Source organism: Callorhinus ursinus, unplaced genomic scaffold (assembly GCF_003265705.2).
Source record: "Callorhinus ursinus isolate GAN/ISIS: 27379988/994484 unplaced genomic scaffold, GSC_fseal_2.0 scaffold66, whole genome shotgun sequence".
In the NCBI taxonomy this organism is placed as follows: Eukaryota; Metazoa; Chordata; class Mammalia; order Carnivora; family Otariidae; genus Callorhinus; species Callorhinus ursinus.
This window is the reverse complement of record NW_027397128.1, coordinates 1217204-1238070: the sequence shown is the minus strand read 5'-3', so window position 1 is coordinate 1238070 and position 20867 is coordinate 1217204. Positions and strand designations below refer to the sequence as shown.

At 36.0% G+C, this 20867-nt stretch overlaps 1 protein-coding gene across 2 annotated transcripts in view; it reads right to left on the bottom strand.

Annotated features, from left to right (window-relative positions):
* Window positions 1-19149, bottom strand: part of ZC3H12B (zinc finger CCCH-type containing 12B) — a 551234-nt gene extending 532085 nt beyond the window's left edge. For both annotated transcript variants that reach the window (XM_073885832.1, XM_025862942.2), the window contains exon 1: window positions 18717-19149. The gene's annotated coding sequence lies outside the window, so the exon portion shown is untranslated. The remainder of the gene's footprint in view (window positions 1-18716) is intronic.
* Window positions 19150-20867: the final 1718 nt, after the last annotated feature.

Genomic DNA, 20867 nt, shown 5'->3' with positions numbered 1-20867 from the left:
TATTTTATATTATGACTGCTTTTTAAAATTTTGTTCATGGATCTGATAAAATCTAGATCGTTAATATTTTTAAGCCCAAGCCCCCTGGACACTGCAGCTCTTTTCAGTTTTTGCTTATACACAATTCATTCTTTGCAGCTAATTAAGCTGAAGAAGCCTGGGAATAAAGTTTGAAACAAGGTTAATAAAGTTCTTTGCCTAGGAAAAAAAATTCTCCCATACAAACAGAAGTTAAAGTTCATCACCACTAAACCAGCCTTACAAGAAATGTTACAGGGAATTCTTTGAGTTTAAAGAAAAGGCCATAATTAGGAGAAAGAAAATTATGAAAGGAAGATATTTGACAGGTTAATGCAAACATATACTAAAAGTAGTAAATAAATCAGTTATAAAAGCAGTATGTAGGTTAAAGCACAAAAACTGTAAAATAAATTAGAACTACAAATATTTGGGGTGCCTGGGTGTCTCAGTCAGTTAAGCATCAGCCTTTGGCTCCAGTTATGATCCCAAGGTCCTGAGATCGAGCCCCACATTGAGCTCCCCACTCAGCAGAGAGCCTGTTTCTCTCTCTCCCTCCACTGCTCCCCCTGCTTATGCTCACTCTCTCTCTCTGTCAAATAAATAAAATCTCTTAAAAAAAGAACTATAAATATCAGTCAAGGAATTCACGAAGGAAAATGTAAAGTATGACACAATATACATAAAACATGGGGGAAGGAGTAAAAAGTTAGTGCTTTTAGAATGAGTTCAAACCCATCAATTTAATATAGACTGCTGTATGCATAAGCAATTATATATGATCATAATGGTAACCACAAATCAAAAACACATGCTATACAAAAAAATAAAGAGAAAAGAATCCAAACACGGCACTAATGAAAGCCATCAAACACAAGGGAAAAGTGCAACAGAAGAAAAAGGAACAGAGAAGAACTACAAAAAATAGCAGAAATCAAATAACAAAATGACAATGAGAACATACCTATCAGTAATTACTTTAAATGTAAATGAAGTAAATGTTCCAATCAAAAGATAAAATAGATAAAAATAAGAACCATGTGTATTCAGCCTACAAGAGACTCACTTCAGACCTAAAGACAAACACAGACTGAAAGTGAAGGGAAAGAAAAACTTTTCCCATGCAAATGACAGTGAAAAGAAAAGAGGGGTAGCAATACTTACATTGGACAAAATATACTTTAACACAAAGACTATAACAGGAGACACAAAAAGACACTATATAATGATGAAGGGAACAATACAATAAGAGGATATAACAATTATAAATATGCACTGAACATGGGAGCACCTGGATACATAAAGCAACTATTTGCAGATATGTAGGAAGAAATTGACAGAAACACAATCAGCGCAGGACTTTAACACTCCACTTATATCAATGGATAGATCATCCAGACAGAAAATCAACAAGGAAAAACTGGTTTTGAATGACACATTGGACAGATAGACCTAACAGAAAAATCCAGAACATTCTATCCCCAAACAGCAGAATACACATTCCTTTCAAGTGTGTATGGCATATTCTCCAGAATAGATTACATGTTAGAACACAAAGCAAGTCTCAATAAATTAAAAAAGATTTAAATCTTATCATGTATCTTTTCCAATCACAATATGAAGCTAAAAATTAATCACAACACAAAATCTGGAAAGACACAAATACATGGGAGTATAAATAACATACTACTAAACAATGAAGGAGTCAACCAAGAAACAAAGAGGAAATTTAAAAAAATACATAAAGACAAATGAAAATGAAAACACAATGATCTAAAATGTTTGGGCTGAAGAAAAAGCTATCCTAAGAGGGAAGATTATAGCAATACAGGCCTACCTCAAGAAGCAAGAAAAATCTTCAATAAACAACTTAACCTTCCACCTAAAGGTGCTAGAAAAAGAAGAACAAATGAAACAAAGCCAGTAGAAGGAAAGAAATAAAGATAAGAGCAGAAATAAATGAAATAGAGACAAAGAAAAAGAACAGAGGAATGAAATCAGGAGCTGGTTCTTTAAAAAGATAAACAAAATGGATACATTTTTAGCCAGACTCATCAAGAAAAAAAGATAAATGACTCAAACAAAATGAGAAAGAAAGGAGAGGAATTAACAACCAATGCCACAGAAATGCAAAGGGTTATAAGAGAACATTGTGAAAAACTATCTGCCAACAAATTTGACAACCTGTAAGAAATGGATAAATTCCTAGAAACATGTAATTCAATGTAAATTGAATCAGGAAGAAACAAATTTTGAACACACTGACAAACGGCAAAGAAACTGAGTCAGTTATCAAAAAATTCCAACAAACAAAAGTCCAGGGCTAGATGGCTTCACAGGCAAATTCTACCAAAGATTTAAAGAAGAGTTAATACCTATGCTTCTAAAACTATTCCAAAAAAAAAAAAAAAACAGAAAAGGAAGGAACATACAAATTCATTCTCTGCGGCCAGCATTACCCTAATACCAAAACCAGATAAAGACACTACTATAAAAGAGAACTACAGACCAATATCCCTGATGAAAATAGATGCAAAAATCCTCAACAAAATACTAGCAAAGAGAATCCAACAATACATTAAAAACCATTTATGACAACCAAGTGGGATTTATTCCTGTGTTGCAAGGGTGGTCCCATATTCACAAATCAATCAACATGATACATCACCTCAAGTATAAAAGCCACATGATCATTTCAGTAGACACAGAAAAAGCATTTGACAAACTACAACATCCATTCATGATAAAAGACCTCAGCAAAACAGGTTTAGAGGGAACACACTTCAACATAATAAACACCATACATGAAAAACCCACAGCTAATATCATCTTAAATGGAGAAAAACTGAGTGCTTTTCTTCTATGGTCAGGAACAAGACAAGGATGTCCACTCCCACCACTTGTATTCAACATAGTACTGTAAGTCCTAGCCACAGAAATCAGACAAAAATAAATAAAAGGCATCCAAATCAGTAAGGAAGAAATAAAACTCACTATTTACAGACGACATGATACTATATATAGAAAATCTGAAAGACTCCACCAAAAAGCTGCTAGAACTGATAAATGAATTCAGTAAAATGGCATGATACAAAATTAATACCCAGAAGTCAGTTCATCTCCATACACTAATAATTAAATAGCAGAAAGGGAAATTAAGAAAATAGTCCCATTTATAACTGCACTAAAAAATAATAAAATACCCAAGGATAAACATAACTAAATAGGTGAAAGACCTGTACTCTGAAAACTATAAAACACTGATGAAAGAAATTGAAAACACAAACAAATGGAAAGATAGCCCATGCTCATATATTATAAGAATTAATATTGTTAAAATGGCCATACCACCAAAGCAATCTACAGATTCAATGCAATCCTTATCAAAATACTAATAGCATTGTTCATAAAACTACAAAAAATAATATTACAATTGGTACAGAACCACAAAAGAGGCTGAATAGCCAAAGAAAGCTTGAGACAAAAGAAAAATGCTGGATGTATCACAATCCCAGATTTCAAGATATCCAACAAAGCTGTAGTAATCAAAACAGTATGATGGGGCACAAAAATAGACACATAGATCAATGGAAGAAATAAGAGAGTCTAGAAATAAACTTAGGTTTATACAGTTAATTAATCTATGAAAGGAGGGAGGAATATACCATGCTAAAAAGACAGTCTTACTCAACAAACAGTCTTGGGAAAACTGGACAGCTACATCCAAATAAATTAAACTTGACCTCTTTCTTATATCATACACAAATATAAATCAAAATTTATTAAACATCTAAATGTGAGACCTGAAAGCACAAAAATCCTAGAAGAAAACATAGGCAGTAATCTCTTTGACTTTGGCCATTGAAACATTTTTCTAGATATGTCTCTTTGGCAAGGAAAATAAAGCAAAATTAAACTTTTGGGACTACACCAAAATAAAAAGCTTTTGCACAGTTAAGGATATCATCAACAAACAAGAAGACAACCTACTAAATGGAAAATGATATTTGCAATGATATATCCAATAATGGGTTAATATCCAAAATACATAAAGAATTTATACAAGCCAACACCAAGAAAAAAATCCAATTTAAAAATAAGCAGAAACCCTGAGTAGACATTTTTCCAAAGAGGACACAGAGATGGCCAGTAAACACAGGAAAAGATGCTCAACATCACTAATAATCAGTTAAATGCAAATCAAAACCATAATGAGATTACCACCTTACATTTGCCAGGATGTTTAAAATCAAGAACACAAGAAATAACAAGTGATGGTAAAGAATTAGAGAAAAAGAAACCCTCATACACAATTGGTGGTAATGCAAATTGGTGCAGCCACTGTGAAAAAACAGTATGGATGTTCCCCAAAAAATTATAAATAAAATTATCATATGATCAATTAATTCCACTATGACTATTTACCCAAAGAAAACAAAAAGACTAATTTAAAAAGGTACATTCATTCCTATATTTATTGCAGCATTATTTACAATAACCAAGGTATGGGAGCAACCCAAAGGTCCATCCATAAATGAATAGACAAAGATGTGATATACATATGCAATGGAATATTGCTCAGCCATAAGAAAATGAGATATTGCCATTTGCAACATGATGGACCTAGAGGGTATAATGCTGTATGAATAAGTCAGTCAGAGAAAGACAAATACCACATGATTTCACTCATGCGGAATATAAGAAACAAAACAAATGAACAAACAAAGAGAAAAAGAGACAAAAAACCCAGACTCTTAAATACATAGAACAAATTGGTGGTTTGCAGAGGGGAGATGGCTAGGGGAATGGATGAAATAGGTAAGTACACTTACTATGATGAGTACTGAGAAATGCATAGAATTGCTGAAGTGTTATATTGTGAACCTGAAAATAATATAATACCATATGTTAATTATCCTTCAATAAAGAAATTAACTTTAAATGGCTTAAAAACTTAAACATAGACTTGATCCTATAAAACTAGGAGAAAATGTAGGGGAAAAAAACTCCTTAAGATTGGACTGGGCAATGATTTTTGGTGTGTACCAAAAGCACAAGCAAAAAATACAAAAGTGGAACTATATCAAACTAAAAAGCTGTATAGCAAAAGTAGCAATGGAAAAAATGAAAAGGCAGCCTATGGGATTGGAGGAAATATTTGCAAACCATATATCAGACAAGGAGTAACAGCCAAAATATATAAAGTACAACTCATAACAGAAAAACAAATAATTTGATTTAAAAATGTGCAGAGAAGCTAAATAGATATTTTTCCAAAAAAAGACACTAGATGGCCTACAGATTTATGAAAAGATGCTTAATATCACTAATCATCAGAGAGATGCAAATCACAACCGAGGACATCACCCCACATCTGATGGAATGGCTACCATCAAAAAAACAAGAAATAGGGGCACCTGGGTGGTTAAGTTGGTTAAGCATCTGCCTTTGTCTCAGGTCATGATTCTGAGGTCCTGGGATTGAGCCACGTGTCAAGCTCCCTGCTCAGGGGAGAGTCTGCTTCTCTTTCTCCCTCTTCCCCTCCCCCCAGCTCATGCTCTCTCTCTTGTTCTTGATTTCTCTCAAATAAATAAATAAATAATCTTAAAAAAAGAAGACAAGAGATAAAAAGTGTTGGTGAGGATGTGGAGTAAAAGGAACACTTTTACATTATAGATGGGAATGTAAATTTGTTCAGCCACTATGGGAAATAGTATGGAGGTTCCTCCAAAAAATAAAAATAGAATTATCAGTAATTCCACTCTTGGGTGTACATCCAAAGAATATGAAAATGGGAGTCTGAAAAGATATATATGCTCTTACACTTTTGCAATATTATTCACAATAGCCAAGATATGGAAACAACCTAAGTGTCTGTCAACAGATAAATGGATAAAAATTATATACGAATATTAAACAGCCATGAGAAAGAAGGAAAGCCTACCATTTGTGACGACATGAATGAACCTTGAGGATATTATGCTGAGATATGTTAAACAAAAAGACAAATACTGTATGATATCACATATATTTGGAATCTAAAAAAGCTTAACTCAAGGAAAAAGAGTAAAATAAGGTCACCAGAGGCTGGCAGGGTGGGGGGATTGGGGACAAATTGTTTAAGGGTAAAAACTGGAAACTAGTAGATAAATAAATCCTGGCAAAGCTAATGCACAGCATAATGATTACAGTCAATGGCATTGTATCATAAATTTCAAAGTTGCTAATAGATTGGATTTTAATTGTGCCCACCACCAAAAAAATGATAATTATGTAACATAACAGAGATATTAGCTAACTTTATGGTAGTAATATTGCAACATATAAATATATCAAATCATGATGTTGTACACCTAAAACTTACACAATGTTATGTAATGATTTTATTTCGATAATGAAATTTAATAAAGATTATTGTAAGAATGAAAAAGGAGAAAAGAGGGGCGCCTGGGTGGCTCAGTCATTAAGCGTCTGCCTTCAGCTCAGGTCATGATCCCAGGGTCCTGGGATCAAGGCCCAAATCGGGCTCCCTGCTCTGTGGGAAGCCTGCTTCTCCCTCTCCCACTCCCCTTGCTTGTGTTCCCTCTCTCACTGTGTCTCTCTCTGTCAAATAAATAAATAAAATCTTTAAAAAAAAGAAAAAGGAGAAAAGAAAATACCTTGAGACAAAAATTAAAACACAACATATCAAAACATGTAAGATATAGCAAAAGCAGTACTAAGAGATAATTGTATAGCAGTATACACTTACATTTAAAAAGAAGAAAGATTTCAAATCTTTCTTAATTTTACATCTCAAGAAACTAGAAAAGGAACAAACCATATCCAAATCTAGCAGAAGGAAATAAACATCAGAGCAGTAATAAATGAAATAGAAAATAGAAAAAAAATCAAGAGTTGATTCTTTTTAAATGAAAACAAAATTTAAAAACCACCAGCTAGATTAACTAAGGAAAATAGAAGACTCAAATTTAAAAAAAAAGAAATGCAAGAGGCGATATTACAACTGCTGTCACATAAAGGATTATAAGAGACTACTATGAATAATTACACACCAACAAATTGGATAATCTAGAAGAAATGGATAAATTCACAGAAACATACAATCTACCAAAATCTGAATAAGGAATCGAAAAATAAGCAGACCTGTATCTGGCTTTGGTATCAGGGTAATGCTGGCCTCATAAAATGAGTTTGGAAGTGTTTACTCCTCTGATTTTTTTGGAACAATCTGAGAAAGATTAGTATTAGTTCTTTAATGTTTGGTAGAATTCATCCATGAACAATCTGGTTCTGAGCTTTGTTGTTGTTGTTGAAACATTTTTGATTATTCATTTAATCTCCTTAGCCAGAAAAAAAAAAAACTACTAGAAGGAAGAAAATTACAGGCTAATATCCCTGATGAATATAGATTCAAAATTCCTGAACAAAGTACTAGTAAACCAAACTCAATAGTATCTTAAAAGGATCACACACCATGAAAAGGTGGGATTTATCCCCAGATTCAAAGATAGTTCGACAGAAAAAAATCAATCCATATGATACAACCACATTAACAGAACAAAGGGGAAAATTATATGATTATCTCAATAGATGTAGAAAAAGCATTTGACACATTTTAACACCACTTTATGATAAATAGCACTCAACAAATTAAGAATGGAAAGAAATTACCTCAGTATAATAAAGGCCATATATGAAAAACCCACAGTTAACATCATACACAATAATAAAAACTGAAAACTTTTCCTCCAAGATCAGGAGCAAGGCAAGGATTCCAACTCACACCACTTCTACTCAACATAGTGCTGAATTTTAGGATTTTTTTTTTATTTCTGTAAAAAATGCCATTGGAATTTTATTAGGGATTGCACTGAATCTGTAGCTTGCTTTTGGTAGTATGGACATTTGAACAGTATTACATATTCCAATCCATAAACATGGTATGTCTTTCCAATTATTTATGTCATCTCTAATTTCTAGTTAGAGCAATTAGGCAAGTAAAGGAAACTTAAAAGGCATCCAAATTTAAACAGAAGTGAAATAAATCATTTCTGCTCACAAGTGACATGATCTAATATGCAGAAAATCCTAAAGATTACACACACACACACACACACACACACACACACACACACAAATCCTAAATTTCAAACAGAACCAGAAAGTACCCCAAATAACAACAACAACAACAACAAAATGTTGAGCAAAAAGAACAAAGATGGAGCCCTCACACTTCCTGTTTTCAAAACATATTACAAAGCTAGAGCATAGTGCTAGCATAAAGATGGACATACAGTCCTAGGGAAAAGACTAGGGAGCCCAGAAATAAACGCATGCATATACAGTCAACTGATACTCAACACAGTGTTAATAATACACAATGGGGAAAGGACAGTCTCTTCAATAAATGGTGTTGGAAATATGAATTACTACATGCAAAGGAATGAAATTGGACCCTTATCTTATACATCCACAAAAATCAAATGAAAGTGGATTAAAGACATAAATGTAAGACCTGAAACCATATAACTCCTAGAAGAAAACATAAAGAAAAAGCTTCAAAACATTGGTATTAGTAACTATTCCTTTGATATGACACCAAAAATGCAGGCAACAAAAACAAAAATAGACAAATGACAATATATAAAACTAAAATGCACCTTCACAGAAATATAAATTGAGAGTGAAAAGGCAACCTATGGAATGAGAAAAAATATTTGCAAACTATATTTCTGATCAGGGTTAATTTCCAAAATATTAAGGAACTCCTACAATGCAATAGTAAAAATAAAAACAAAAATAAAACAATTAAAAAAACAAGGAAATGATGAATAAACATTTTTCCAAGGAAGACACAGAAATGGCCAACAGGTATATTAAAAGATAGTTAACATCACTAATTATCATGGAAATGCAAACCAAAACCACAAGGAGATAGTACTTCACACCAGTTAGGATGGCCATAATTTAAAAAACAAAACAGAAAATTATTGTTAAGAATGTTTAGAAACTAGAACCCTTGGGGCACCTGGGTGGCTCAGTCAGTTAAGGGTCCAACTCTTGATTTTAGCTCAGGTCATGATCTCAGGGTCAGGAGATCAAGCCCCATGTCAGGCTCAGTGGGGAGTCTGCTTCTCTCTCTCTCTCTCTCCCTCTCTCTCTCTCTCCCTCTCCCTCTGCCACACCTAAAATAAATAAATAAATCTAAAAAAAAAAAAGACTAGAACCCTTGTGCCATGTTGGTGGGAATGTAAACATGGTGCAGTTGGTATATAAAATTGCATGGAAGTTCCACAAAACTCTTTTAAAAACTATCATATGATCCTAAAAAATAAATAACCCAGTTAAAAATGGGCAGCAAACATGAAGAGACACTTTTTTTCCCAAAAAAAGACATACGGATGGCCAACATATACATGAAAAGACGCTTAACATCTCTCATCATCAGGGAAATAGAAATCAAAACTACAATGAGATATCACCTCACACATGTCAGAATGGCTAAAATTAACAACAGAAGAAAAAACAGGTGTTGGCAAGAATGTGGAGAAAGAGGAACACTCTTGCACTGTTGGTGGGAATGCAAACTGGTGCAGCCACTCTGGAAAACAGTATGGAGGTTCCTCAAAAGTTTAAAATAGAACTACCCATACAACCCAGCAACTGCACTACTAGGTATTTATCCAAAGGATACAAAAATACAGATATGAAGGGTTACATGCACCCCAATTTTTATAGCAGCATTATCAACAATAGCCAAGTTATGGAAAGAGCCCAGATGTCCATCAACTGATGAATGGATAAAGATGTAGAGTGTGTGTGTGTGTGTGTATAAAAAATGGAATGTTACTCAGCCATAACAAAGAATGAAATCTTGTTATTTGCAATGACATGGATGGAGCTATAGAGTATTATGCTAAGCAAAATAAGTCAGAGAAAGACAAATACCATGTGATTTCACTCGTATGTGGAATTTAAGAAACAAAACAGATGAACATAGTGGGGTAAAGAGGCAAACCAGGAAACAGACTCTTAAATATAGAGAACAAACTGAGGGTTACTGGAGGGGAAATGGGTGGGAGGATGGGTTAAATAGGTGATGGCAATTAAGGACAGTGCTTGTGATGAGCACCAGGTGTTGTAGGTAAGTGCTGAATCACCAAATTCTAAACCTGAAACTAATATTACACTGTATGTTAAGTAGCTGGAATTTAAATAAAAACTTGGGGACAAAAGAGTAATTAAATCCCTAAAGAAAAAAGAAAAAGATCTACCATATGATCCAACAATCCCACTTCTGGGTATTTATCCAAAAGTATTAAAAATAGGATCTCCAAAAAATATTTGCACTCCTATGTTCATTGCATATTATTTACAATAGACAAGGGGTGAAGAAAACCTAAATGTCCATTAACAGATAAGTAGATAAAGAAAATGTGGTACATACATGCAATTGAATATTATTCAGCCTTAAAAAAGAAGGAACTGCTGTTACATGCTATGACAGATATATCTTGAGGACATTACATTAAGTGAAATAAGCCAGTCACAAAAAGACAAAAACTGAATAATTTCACTTGAATGAGGTATCTAAAGTAGTAAGACTCATAGATGCAGAAAGTACACTGGTATTTGCCAAAGGTTGGGGGGATGGAGAAATGAGGAGTTATTGTTTATTGGGTATAGAATTTGTCATGCAAGAGGATAAAGTTCTAGAGATCTCCTGTAGAATAATACTCTACTTAACACTTAAATTTTTGTTAAAAGAGTAAATCTCATATTATATGTTTTTACCACAATAAAAAAATTAGAAGACATAGCCCTAACATATCAATAATTATTTTAATATGTAAATAGTCCAAATGTACCAATTTAAAGACAGAGATTGGCATAGTGGATAAAAACAATACGGTCCAGTATATGTTGTCTACAAGAAATTCACTTCAAAACATAAAGACATGTGTAGACTAAAAGTAAATGGATAAAAAAAGATATACCACTGAAACAGACTTTTTAAGAAAAATCACTTCCCCATAAAGTACACTTCAGAGCGAGGAAAATTACTAGGGATAAAGAGGAACATAACACAACATTCATGAAATAACATAATTACAGTGATAGAGAATAGATTAGAGGTGAGAGTTTAGGGAAGGGGGCAAAGGAGGTGAGTGTGGCTCAGTTTGATTAGTTAAGAATTCCAGAGAGCTAAATTTTTATTCTAGTTGATCTAATGAATTTTGTGTTATTGCTTCCTTTGCTCTTACTCCTAAGATCTAGGATCTATCAGTGAGGAGCAATGAGTTACACAGTAGAGGCAAATTATCACTACTGTAATAGGCATGAAACAAAGAACTAGCTTTTTCCCCTCCCAAAAGAACACCAATAATAAGCCTCCAACAACCCTATTATTACATGTAATTGCACTCTGTCCTGGTTAATTTGACATTTATTCTTGTTTCTTGTTAGAAGAATTTCATTCCATGATACCAGTAATGGTTTTTAGAACTTTTTGCATTGTCACATAAATAAAACAAAACTATATCAATATGCATGCATACATTATATGATTATTAATTCAAAACTAAAGAAAAGTAGGGGCACCTTGGTGGCTCCATTGGTTAAGTATCTGCCTTCAGCTTAGGTCACGATCCCAGAGTCCTGGGATCGAGCCCTGCATCAGGCTCCCTGCTCAGCGGGGAGTCTTCTTCTCCCTCTCCCTGTGCCCCTCTCCCGCATGCTCTCTCTCCCACTCTCAAATAAGTAACTAAAATCTTAAAAAAAAAAAAAACTAGCGAAAAGGAGGTTCTGAAGTTTTACTACTTTCAGAGTTGTTGGAACACCATTAACATATCAAGACGACTCAGTGTAGGGGTGCCTGGGTGGCTCAGTCGGTTAAGCATCTGCCTCAGCCCAGGTCATGATCTCAGGGTCCTGGTTTGAGCCCAGAGGTGAGCTCCGCGCTTAGCGGAGAGCCTGCTTCTCCCTCTCCCCTGCCTGCCACTCCCCCTGCTTGTGCGCTAGCACTCTCGGTCAAATAAATAAATGAAATCTTTGGGGCGACTGAGTGGCTCAGTTGGTTAAGCAACTGCCTTCAGCTCAGATTATGATCCTGGAGTCCCGGGATCGAGTCCCGCATCGGGCTTCCTACTCAGCAGGGAGTCCGCTTCTCCCTCTCCCGCTCTCCCCTCTTATGTACTCTCATTCTCTCTCAAATAAATAAATAAAAATCTTTTAAAAATAAATAAAATCTTTTTTAAAAATACTCAGTGTAATTTTTTATAAAGATTTTATTTATTTATTTGTCTGAGAGAGAGTGAGAACAAGCAGGGAGAGCTGCAGGGAGAGGGAGAAACAGTCTCCCCACTAAGCAAGGAACCCGATGCGGGACTTGATCCCAGGACACTGGGATCATGACCTGAGCCAAAGGCAGCTGCTTAATGAACTGAACCACCCAGGTATAACTTTCAATGCACACTTATTTCACTTTCTTATGCTGACGAAATGATACGAAGAATTTAAGTGCACAGAATTTACATGCAAATATTGTCATTACAGTTTTTAAAACATCTGAGAGCAGTTCATCATAACTGTTGTCCCAATTTTTCTTACATTACTAACTGATGTTCAAATCCCTTTTCTTGTAAACAGCCCAATTCAATTAATAATCTAATCCTTTAAATTTAAAAAAATCCTTTAAATCTAAGCATAAATATGCTCAATGCAGCACTTAGAAGACATTTTAAAATACAGAAAACCTAGTGGCGCATGCCTTCTTTCCTCTTAGCAGTTATTTTAACTCAGTATCAGTGCTTTTGTTACAGGAAGTTAGTTAGGTTCTAACAGGAGGCTTGGAGGCCAGCAAAGAGGAAGCTATGGCCAGCTACGGGAAAAGTCAGAGGACTTTTCTGGCAGCACTCCAAAACAAAGCCACAAGAAGCTGGATCAAATAAAACAGGCCCAAGATGGCCAACAAAGTAGACCTGACACTCCTGACCAAGTAAGAAAAGGCTGAAAACCCTGCTTCCAAGAAATCCCCTCCTAAGTAATCAATATCCCACCCCTTTGTTTTTAACAACTGTCAATAAAAGATAGACACCTAAACCCCAGGTTGCAGTTCTCTCTCTCTCTCTTCCACCTCTCTTGCCAGTTCTCACATCTTGAGAGTGTACTTTTGTTTTAATAAACTTTCCCACACATGTTGATTGTCCACTGGGTTGTGTCTGTCCTTGAATTCTTCCTCCTGATGAGACCAAGTACCTTTGGCGACATCTTTTGGATGGCCTCAGGACCTGGGGTCTCCCCAGTTCACCTGGCAACACTTTCATAGCCAGTAAAGAAGCTCTGACATTTCCTAACCTCTGGTATGGCTCTGGCTGCTTCTCCTGTGTAGTGCAATCCATCACCAGCATGGGTTTGGCACTCTACAGAATATATTTTTTAGCATAATTACCAGGCTATAACAAATTTGACTAGTGGAGCCTGAATTAAGGAAATTTTGTTGTACTATCATTTTGACCCCACTGATTCAGAATTTGAGATAATTCAGACAGGGGCTGAGATTAAATTGACTTTAGCATTATTTATGAACAAAGAGTTTGCTAAGCAAATTAGTAGTATAAACAAGATAGTAGAGAAAAAAAATGCTTCCAAGCATCTTTAAATACCTCAGAAATATTTCTTTACATATAATTCATAGATATACTAACATTATATACTATCATTCTCACATATTTATTAAAACAAGATCCTTAAGGGTAATACTTTGTTAACCTAGTTTTGGTTACTACATGTACAAGGAAGTCATTAAAACTGCAGTACATAAGAAATATTCTAAAATTCACAACTTCAACCACTTTATACCTATTCTACTAATGTTATTGCATTAAGAAAAATTTTAAACATGTAAAATCTAACACCCATCTTTCTTATACCCCTACTTTTTTTCTTCTTTTATGGAATCATAGGTATCTGAACTAATTTGGCAACAAAACAAATACAATCCATGGTAATTCATTCTATTGATAATAACCAAAAACAACCCAGTTAATAATGATAGCCTTGAAAAGTACAAAGGAAGAGAAAAGGAATATAAGGACCTGTGTGCACATTTAGAAATTAAACTCAACAAGAACAATTAAATGCCCAGCAAAGGTCAAGGAGCAACTAAGTAGTAAGTATGGCTTATGTATGATCTGTGGAATAAAACTTATTACTTATGTCACACCTTACATATCAACTGGTTTTCAATTTGAAAGAAAAATAGAGTAATTATTTTTGAATTACTAGATTCTAAGTCTACTAAGTTAGACACAGTATTTTAAAAGAGTTTGGATTAGTTGTCTTATTACTTTCAGTCAAATCACCCAGTTTCAAACGCAGTTTATCTGATAATGGATTCAGCTTTTTAGACTATGACAGAAAATCTTTCCTAAATAACTTTTTAAAAATATAAATGTATTTTGTAAAATTCATTCAGGAGTCACAGAAGTACCTCAGAAGTGCCAGTGAGAACAAACCAATATCCACATTTGTTAGGAAAAGGGGAAATGTGGTACAGAAAGTGAATATAGTGATCTATATAATTCAGGGCTTTTAAAGGTTATGGAGATACTAATCCTTAGTGTGCAATAGTTTTAATCAAGAATTTTTAAAAATTCCATTTTTCTCATTATGAATCATGTCAAAATTTAACTTCAGGTTTTCAGTTAATATTTATTGCATTTTAAAAGCTGCTACAAAAAGCTTGTATTTCATACCATCAAATACCTGAGATGTATTTGTCATCAAGAAAATAGGAATGAATCAGACCACAGAGGAACTTTTGGATGCCAAAAGTCCAAAGACAGTTAACAATGTATAATATAAGATATGATATTAAGAGAACAACTGTATAAAAGGCAGTTATTATGAAAAAAGAACTTTTTAGAACTTTTATGTGAAGAATTTGTTTTGTTTTATTTTGTTTGTAGGTACCAGTCTTTAAGAAAGAATTCTGCTCTCCATTTTTCTTCCTACATTGAATTGGCTGTTAATATTTTCCACTTTGTGGGAAAGGTTATGTTCCAGGGAAATGTGATCCAAAAAGAACTATTGGGTAAAAGCCATTTTTCCCATAAGCTTCCATAATAAAATCTAAGGATGTGCTCATCTGGGAAAATTTTCAACCCAGTGTCATACTTAAGACTGTAATAACACTGTTAAAACTGCATATTTAAAGAAAATTATAACTTATGGATACATCTTTGGTATTCAGTATAATGCTGTTCTACCTCCAGACTCAGTAATATGGTAAAAAATACTAAGAGTTTCCTATTATATAGTAGGGGAAACTGACAATCCCTTACCCTATTTCACAAGCAGCCACCACTGAGATTTAGCAATTTATGTAAGATGTTTACCTGCCTTAAATCACCATACTACATAGAACTTGACATACAAAGTAATTTAAATTTTCTCAGCAGTTTCCCTTCATTTAAATTTACCATCTCTCTTTCCAAAGATGTTCCCTATTGATACCAGCATAATTAGCTAAGAACAGAAATATGCAATACTTGCTTAGCAAAGGAGACTAAACCCAGTGCTTTCTGAATATGTTTTGCTATCTGTTAACTAATTTCCAGTGATCCAATATTCATTGACTATGTATATGTGGACTATCATGCTCTCTAACTAATAACTTGTTTATTTAGCTGATAACTGACAACCTAAGTAGAGAATGCCAAAAACAATTATATTTGTCAAAATTATTAGCTACTGTGAATTAACGTCTATTAGTAATAACTATAATCAGAGAAGACTATTGTTGGCAGCAAAGATACCAAATGAAAAGTACAAGATGGTGTATAGAAGCCGCAAAAAATGTCAAGTTTGGGTATATTGTTCCTTAGAGTATATCTGTGAATTAATCTCGAAAATTCTTTGCATTTCTGTTGGGGGGCACAATCATAGCACATTTTCTTATTGTTATTTTTCTATATATAAACATCAACCTACAATGGTTGACTAAAACCAAGAAGAATATTAGTCATGTAACTAATTCTCAACACAGCAGAAAGTTGTTAGAAAAGCAATAAAGTTTTACAGAGGTTTATAACTCAGTTTAAACACTGATGTTAGTTGACAATTATTAACACAAGCATTAATAGCATTATATTAAAACTTTGACAGACATCAATTTGTAGGATTCTGGCATACCTCCCTTTGTTTTCAAAAAATAATAAAGATAGTAGTATTAATTAGCAGTACTAAAAACTAAGCTATCATATATTTAATGGACCAAAATTAATGTTGCTTATAGAATTTCCTAATTTACTTTATCAAGAAATAGTCTTTGGAGAATGAATATTAATAATCTAAACTTGTACTAATTAGATCAGTCCTGTACAAAATATTTAAGATTATAACTGTTTTAGGAGATCATGAAAACGTACGGGTGATAAAAATGTGTGAACTTAATACTCTACCTATATCTGCTTAGAAAACATTTTCACTTGCCCAAGAAATAGAATGATTATTTTAAGTCTGGCTTCTATAGTACGCACATGTGAAAAATTATTTAATATTAATTTATTGATTTAGGATATAATTTATCATAAAAACTATGCCGACTACTGACAGTGCCCTTTAGGTTTATCCAGGAGAGTAATATTCACAAAGATTAGAAAATCAAGTGCCTCAGTTCATGCTATGCTAAACTCCCCCACCTTCCAATAAAATTTATAATTCTAAAAGAATCAAATCAAATCTGACTTTATAAAGCCTTCTCCGACAAATAAGAGCTCCAAAGCTCTTCTTTTACCCTATAATTATTTTAGCTCTTATTCTGTACTACTCTATGTTCTAATTGTTGACCATGATGTCTCCAGTGGATAAGCAATTTAATTCTTGAGGCCTGTTTCTCTTCTATTCTCCACAGTCACTAGTATAGTAATGGGCACTCAGTGAAGCTAGACAATAAAAGCTTGTTGAAAATCAATTAATTAAAAAAACACTGAATTCATTCCAGAGTTCACTGGTCAAGTGTTTTGTTGTACCTGTATTAATATCTTATAATGTGGTTATGACACTCTAGGTAAATGCTCTTGAGCATGTGGCACCTTTATAACCATATTAATTAAAATCAAATTCTAAATGGGGTCCAAATTACTGCCTAGTTCTAAAAGTATATGAAGATGAACAGTGAGTATCCACATGGTACATTTTATTTCAAATAGTTCAGACTTGAATTGATCAAGAGCTTTTCCAAAACAAAAACATTCCTAACTTTAGAATGTAGCAACTAGAAGCATGTCAATTTGCCAATTCACCAGTATCACCACCACCAACAACAACATAAAATATTCTCTGAGGTCCAAGATTATTTTGCAGTGATACTAGAATTAAACTGTGCTTTAAACTATATCCAAGAGAACTTCAAACAACATGAAAACTGCATTTTATCCAAAACTATCAAGTCTTGACTGATTCACTAAAGTTATCTAGTCACAAATAGCAGGTATATCCTTTTTTAAAATCTTTAGTTTAAAAGCATTTACCCAAAATTAAATTTAGCCTTTTTAATACAGCACTTTTTTACTTCTTTCCTCTTTTTTCTAATAAAAAAAACATGAAATAACTTAAAAACTAGTAGGGAGGGAAGAGAGCCAAATAAAAGAAGGAACTCATCTTTCATTGTGCCTGAAAGTTCCTTACAACCAAAATTAATAATTAATCTGAATTCAGTCCACTTTTGGAAAGGGTCAACTGGGAACTGTGATTTTTTTTTCAACCATTTGCTTTTGAAGAAACAACTTCCCTACTCAAAGATAATGTTGCTACTTTTCAAAAAGTACCTTACAACTTTAGATCCTCATCTAATCATCCTGTCCAAAACATCACTTCAGGTCCCTCCTGGCCATGTTTTTGGAAGCAACTATTCTCAGTTGCAGGATACCCCAGGAAGAACAGATAGATCATAACACACCCTCGCTTTCATTAGGGACATTTTAGGTTTCATCATATTTACTAAAAAAGAAGTAATGTCATTCTGGATGAAGAGTAGTTTGTTCATAAAACCTGTTTCCCCTGTTATCAGTCACTGTCTACTTCTCTTCAAGTTTGATGCCACTTTGGAAGTCAAGTGGAGTGTGTGTTTGCTAGTTTGTTTTATTACTATTATTTAATGTAAGTACTGACTTCCTAACTCTTACATGTCAGGAGTCAGAAGCCAGGCACGCGACTTTCAGAAGATCTCAGCACACGAGTATCAAGAAAACGGAAAAGAGGCCAGGCCATCTGTCCGTTCAAGCTTTGAGGCATGGAGTGACAATAGTCTGAGAAATGGCTCTTGAGAAGCCTGTGGTCAGACTGAACCGTTCGAGAGCAAAAGCGACAGAAAAGGAATAAGAACGGTATTGGGAAAGTCTGTCCCAGAATCAGGGACCAGGCTGCGTGATTGTACGTAGAATTATCGGCATCTATGGCATCTAAGAAGCAAAGCCAGGCCTTAAGCCCCTCATTCCTAGATGCCAGGGTTGAGACAAGAGAGTGGTGGTTTTTAGAAGGAAAACTACCTCGAAGGACACAGGGAGCCGCGAGCAGATGTAGGAGAGGCGTTAGAAGCTTCTGCAGGAGAAAGCAGCGCGTTGGTCGCCTCCCGGGGCCCCGGAGGACAGAAAGGCTCCCCAACACCAGGCGAGTGCGGTGCCACTACTCACCCCTACTCTCCTACGGTCCCCGTCGTCGCCCTGCTGGACACAGCCCCTGCTGGGGGAGCCCCTCCCCCGCCCGCCGCCAGGGGTGGGCTCAGCCGGCGAGAGGAGACGGCGGCGCAGGTGTCCGTGAGCCGGTGCCAGAGATGCGCCCCAGGAGGAGCTGGGTGCAAAGGAGGCAGCCTGGTGCCTTGCGCTCCCTGGCGCCGCCAACTTCACCACCATCGACGTGGAGGGGCGAGGGGAGGCACTGGGGGGGAGACCCTCGCCCAGCGGCCCGTACCTTCCTGGGGTACTAGGCCTGAGCTCGGGCGGGACCGCCACCCCCGGTCCCCTCAGCGACCCGACCCCCAGGCCTGATTCCCGTCCCTCAGCCCCCGCGGCCACAGAGCAGCGGCGGCTCCCTCTCGGGGCCGCGGTCGCAGCTGCATCCTCGTGCTCCTCCTCCTCTGGCGCCGCTGCCTACACACACAACCCCAGCGCCGTTAGAGCCGCGGCGCCCCGACTGCCGTCGCCTAGCAACCGCGCGCATGCGCCCCACCCCCGCCGGCGACTGCCGCCACCGCTGGCGCCTCTGTAGGGGCTCAGTCTAGGACCTACAAAAGTGCGCAAAAGCCTACTTCCTAGATCCTGGATGGAGCGGCGTCAAGGCAGGGGTGAGGTGGGAGAGATGCAGTTTGCGCTGCAAATGGAAGAAGCTGGAGGATTTAGGATACAATCTCCTGACCCCTGGACAGGCATCTTGGACAGTACAGCAACCTCCCAATTTATTCTTTAGTCTTGCCTTCTCCAATTCATTCTTAACGAGGGCTTCCAGAGGAATTTTCTAAATAAACTTCTCTGACCATGTCACTCATCTGCATAATTCTGGTAGTTAAGGGGCAACCCCCTAAATAGGGCCTAACAGTTCTAGACTACTGCAACAGCATACTCTCTGGTCTCCCTGCCTTTACACTTGTCTTGCTACAATCCGTTCTCGTACTTCCATCAGAGTGATCTTTGTAAAACATAAATCTACTCTCACTTCGCTCCGGTTTAGAGAAAGGCTTTGGAGTTAGAGCCAGTTTTTTATTTCTGCCCCACCACTGACTAGCTGTTTTCTTGAGCCAGGATGCTTAACCTCTCTGAATCTATTTCCTCATCTGTAAAGTGGGGATTATTATAGTACGTATGGAATAGTTATGAGGATTAAATGAGAGAGTGCATGTAAAGTAGTTAAAATACAGAACTTACTCTGGCACCAGAGTAAAAATTAGAGCTATTTTTAAGTTGATTTATTTTTGCTTATAATAAAAAATAAAGTATAAATTCCCTAACTTAGAATTTAAGGTTCCCTAAGATCTTGACTCTATTTTTTTTAATTTTTTATTGTTATGTTAATCACCATACATTACATCATTAGTTCTTGATGTAGTATTCCATGATTCATTGTTTGTGCATAACACCCGGTGCTCCACGCAGAACGTGCCCTCCTTAATACCCATCACCAGGCTAACCCATCCCCCCACCCCTCCCCTCTAGAACCCTCAGTTTGTTTTTCAGAGTCCATTGTCTCTCATGGTTCGTCTCCCCCTCCGACTTACTCCCCTTCATTCTTCCCCTCCTGCTATCTTCTTCTTTTTCTTTTTTCTTAACATATCTTGCATTATTTGTTTCAGAAGTACAGATCTGTGATTCAACAGTCTTGCACAATTCACAGCGCTCACCATAGCACATACCCTCCCCAATGTCTATCACCCATCCAAACCATCCCTCCCACCCCCCACCACTCAGCAACACTCAGTTTGTTTCCTGGGATTAAGAATTCCTCATATCAGTGAGGTCATATGATACATATCTTTCTCTGATTGACTTATTTCACTCAGCATAACACCCTCCAGTTCCATCCACGTCATTGCAAATGGCAAGATCTCATTCCTTTTGATGGCTGCATAATATTCCATTGTGTATATATACCACATCTTCTTTATCCATTCATCTGTCAATGGACATCTTGGCTCTTTCCACAGTTTGGCTATTGTGGACATTGCTGCTATAAACATTGGGGTGCACGTACCCCTTCGGATCCCTACATTTGTATCTTTGGTGTAAATACCCAGTAGTGCAATTGCTGGATCGTATGGTAGCTCTATTTTCAACTGTTTGAGGAACCTCCAT